Raw genomic sequence first — 4,682 nt, 5'->3', positions numbered from 1 at the left:
AGGCTGACGTTTCAGGCCTAGACCCTTCTTCAGAAAAGGGTTTTTCTGAAGTAGGGTCTAGGCCCGAAACGTCAGCCTTCCTGCTCCTCTGATGTTGCTTGGCCTGCTGTGTTCATCCAGCTTTGCACCTTGTTGTCTCAGATTCTCCAGCATCTGCAGTTCCTGCTATCTCTGATATTAGATGTAAACTGTACATAAATTATTCAAAGGCTCTCGGTTTGCAGATGGAAAAACATGTATAGGCAGAGCACCTGCTCCAACTCAACAAAATAGGTGATAGCCGTTCTCTGGTTTATTGGTCAAGGCATTGCCTTGCGTATTCAGTGCCAACCTGGCTGATTTAAAATCAAATTAAAGCTTCACTATTAACTGTTAGCCATCATTATGCAGAGTTAATTTCATTAATTCTCTACTCCAGTTTAGTGTAGCCCCACTTCCTACTCGATTAAAATTCTCTTCAGTTTAATTGGGGGCTGTTTTCATTTTATTTTAGTATCTCTTATGAACTAACCTGATCCATGCAAGTTGAAACATTTCAACAAAACGGGTCAGCTTTCAGTGATAGTGGAAAACATTGACACTTAAAATGTGACAGTGTGTAACCATATCCAAATTTTGAATAGCACCTAGATATACCGGTGATGCTGAGGCCAGATACGTGTTAGTTTACTGTGTGCCAAATTGATATAATTGACAAAGGAAAATGTATTTTCTATGAAGCATTTCCTCATCCAGATTTTCTGCACCTCTCATTTGGCAGAGGATGATTTGGCTTTTTGCACTTTGAATGGAAGTCCTATCTAGTGCTGGCTTATATACAAAACATATCTAACTGCTCACAGAAACCCAATCTTTTGGAACTTGGACTCAATACTCCAAAAAAAGTAGGAAAGCACACATTTTGTGACAGCTGGTCAGATTTTTATAATAAGCTTACCTGTGAGGCTAAAACAATCATTCTCTTCAAAGCTAGTGACAAAATATTGCATGGTTATTTTAAATTTCTCAATCATGATCACAACTGACAAATTAACACCAGTCCAACATCTGAAAACATTTAATTACGGCCACTTAAATCATTTAAAAACAGTTTACATTGTAATAGCAATTGCTTAAATACTCTGGATACACACTGGCCATACGGGTATTCAAGCTCATTGCACGAGGCATGATACAAACCAGTTATTAAAGCTTATTGAATATTGTACTGAGTGGAAACAACTTTCCATTGGTGAGATTTTAATGGTGAAGGCCAGATTTTACAGAGAAATTAAATGACTTCTAAATGGTGCGTGCTATTATTACCATGTATAGCATTACCATGTCGTCAGCAGCTTAAGGCAAGGAAGGGATGCCCTAAGATTTTTGTATCAGCAATGAGTTGTGCTGATACATCTAGGCCCGTGTGCCTGAACGAGGAAAACTGGAAGTCTTGTCCTGGCATGACAGCCTCTTCCCCATATGAGAGTCTTCTTCGACTTCCACTTTTAGGTGTTCCAACGGCCTGGCAGGTGGTCTTGACTAGGCGTGAAGGTCGTGTTCTCGGTTGGAATGGTGGTCTTCGCCAGAGGCTTGCGACCCAATATTCAAATGTGCTCATGTGGTGGTCTCATCCTGGCTGCATCTTCAAGGTGTTTCATTGTTCCTTACACGGCTTTCCCTGAGCCCAGGTGCCATTAACTTTACTCTGATGAACTTCGTCTTAACTTTTTTATTTTTATTATGTATGACTTCCGTCATTGATTTGATGCCACGGTGGGGCAAATTATTAAACTTTTCACTGTATTTTTCACATAAAATAAACATGAGAAATTTCTTTTCTATTCTAATGCTAATCCTACTATTCACCAGGATCCAAGGATCTCAGTTCTTGTCATCATATCATAATTAACTCACACTTCCAGCAACCTTCTGAGTAAACATAATTGTGTTTTAGGTTTAAAAAACAAGTCTAAAAGTGCACGCCAGCAAGTATACTTTTCCTGAAAAATCTGGGCAAACTGTTTTATCTGTTATCTTTATTAGACACGCAGCATAACTGTGACTCAATATCTCTTGCCTCGGAGTCAGATGATTGTGGTTTCAAATCACACTCTAGTGACTTAAGTACCAAGATCTTTTAAATAAAATATTAATCCAAAGGTTTGTCTTCTCTCTCTCTCAAGTGAACATAAAAGATCACATGGTACTTGAGAGGAAGAGAAGTGGAATCTTCCCCAATGCCCAACAGTTAGCCTTCAATTAAAATTGCCATCTGATCATATTTTATTGCTGTTAGTGGAACCTTGTGTGACTTGGCTGATGCATTTCCTCTAGTACAGCTGTGACTGCATTTCAGAATGTAACTCATTGGCTTGAGGATATCCTGATCGCACTACACAAATTCAAGTTTGTTCCTTTTTCCTGAATGCTATGATCACTATCAAAAACAGCTGGAAAGCATAAATGTGCATCACTATTTCAAGCAAATAGAAACTGAATATTTATTTCATCCTTTCTTTCCACTCCTTCAGTTGCCTTGTCTCCTGTATTGAGCTGCACTTCTTCCCTGAGGACATCAATATTGTGAAATAGTTCTATCCTTCGTTGTGCAAGTTAAAATTGAGCATTGGTTAGATTTACTACCTTGAAAAGTATCAGAGTTTGATCCAATACAACTCTGTCCTTGGCTGAATTTAGGCATGTTACTTTCCAGCAGCATTTAATGGATAGCCATGGAAACACTGACTGCTTTTGAGCCTCCTTGACACAAGGCTACAGAGGTTAATGTGAGCACTGCTATCTCTGAGTGAGATGAGCCAACTTAGCGCTATTAAGCCTCGCTCCATTTCACTCTTCATTTCATTTTTTGTCCCAATCATGGTGCAGAATCTTCAGTTCGGGTACTGGATCACTTTTCTATTACTGACATCCATTCACAGCATCAAATATTGCAAATGTATTTGGAAGCTGAAACTCCATCTGCCATCTCTTAACAACGTATCTTAAAACATTTCTGATAATTTGTGCATTTATTTTCCACGGTGTATCTATTGGCTTGCAGGATTTTTTTTTAAAACTTTGAGTTTTAGAAAATCTGAGTACTTCTTTTTGTTTTTTTTGAATAGAAGGAACTACAGATGCCGTAAATCAGAAACAAAAGTAGAAATTTCTGGAAAAAATCCTTAGCAGGTCTGGCAGCATCTGTGGAGAGAAGCGAGAGTTAACATTTCAGGTCACAGGTGTTGTGAGAAAGGGTCACTGGACCCGAAATGTTAACTCTAATTTCTCAGCACAGATGCTGCCAGATCTGCTGAGGTTTTTTCCAGAAATTTCTGTTTTTGTCACTTCTTTCTGTTGATTTACTTACAATTGATAGTGTAATGGCTGTGTAGAATTGTAGAATTTTGTATTATACCTCCAGTGCTGCAAATCTCTCTTTGTTGACCTTCTGCATGTGTTCCACAAAATGGATAAAGATGTCTAAAATAACTAGTGCATTAGTTATCACAGGTAGCACTGATTATTCAGTCCTGTGGATAGGTGAGGTCCTGTGGTACAATGATAGTGTCCCTGCTTCTGAACCAGTTGGAGAAAAATGGTAAACCTGATTGAATACAAACTGATTGCAACTCATGCATTTCAACATCGACATTCAGTACGACCAGTACACTGATTCCCAATCATTCCTGTCTTTCTTTTCCCACTGCATCTGGGTTGAAGTCTTACCTTATGACTTGATGGCCACAGGGCAACTTGTCCCGTAATGCAGTCCGAGGGGTTAATTATCAATCTACAACTTGTCCTGACACACCTATGGTAGGTGCTAAAGAGTAGGCGAACGTACTGGTCAGCTTGAACCATGTAATAACTTCAGTGAAACAACATCCCCACATTTTAAAAGATCTTGCACACTGTTTCCTCATAAGCAAGTGTCACCCTCATGCTGAGGGACCACAACACATGTACACTCTGATACACATTGAGTGTGGTAAGATACAGGCTGCCCTCGACACTCCACATCTGAGGAAGGAATGCCAGGAAAATGCAGGTGTTCATGTGGTATTGGTGAAGCAAATACATTCTGATCATTAATTAGCTAAACTGATGCTGCATAAATTATTCGTATGAGACATGACCAGAGAACTCGCAAGAGAACCCATGACATTCAACTGTCAGCTGACCAATTACTGAGAGAAAGGCATTATATAGTTTTGACATTGAAACATGGATTGTTTTCAATGCTGTTCTGTTCCTGGAGCTGATTAATCAGGTCTCTTTTGAAATGTACTTGAAGCTACTGTTCCTTAGATGTGAGAGAATATAGAAGTGACTTAATAGCCAAGGAAATACGTAGTTTGTTCTCTATTTCTTTTGCACATTGACTGACAAATCACTTCGTCACGAGAACAAAAGGAAATGTCAGTTGTGTCGAGTTAAGAGTGCTGTGCATACTGCAGCTATAATACAATGCATGTTGGTCATTGTCTGAACACAATTCCTTTAACCACAGTAGGTAAGCTTAAGAACGTTACTCGCACAGAATGCCAATTTAATTTTTTGCTTCAGCGTACACGAGTGGTGGAAACGGAATTGCCATGATCTCTTCAGATAAGAAATCATCTAAGGTTTTAATCACGTCATCAGTAGCCCTGTCTTCAGTTTCCAAGACTCTAAGCTGGAGAATTTTTCCCCAAATTTCT

Source organism: Rhincodon typus, chromosome 27 (assembly GCF_021869965.1).
Source record: "Rhincodon typus isolate 14 chromosome 27, sRhiTyp1.1, whole genome shotgun sequence".
NCBI classification, from domain to species: domain Eukaryota; kingdom Metazoa; phylum Chordata; class Chondrichthyes; order Orectolobiformes; family Rhincodontidae; genus Rhincodon; species Rhincodon typus.
Note: the sequence above shows the minus strand (reverse complement) of the source record.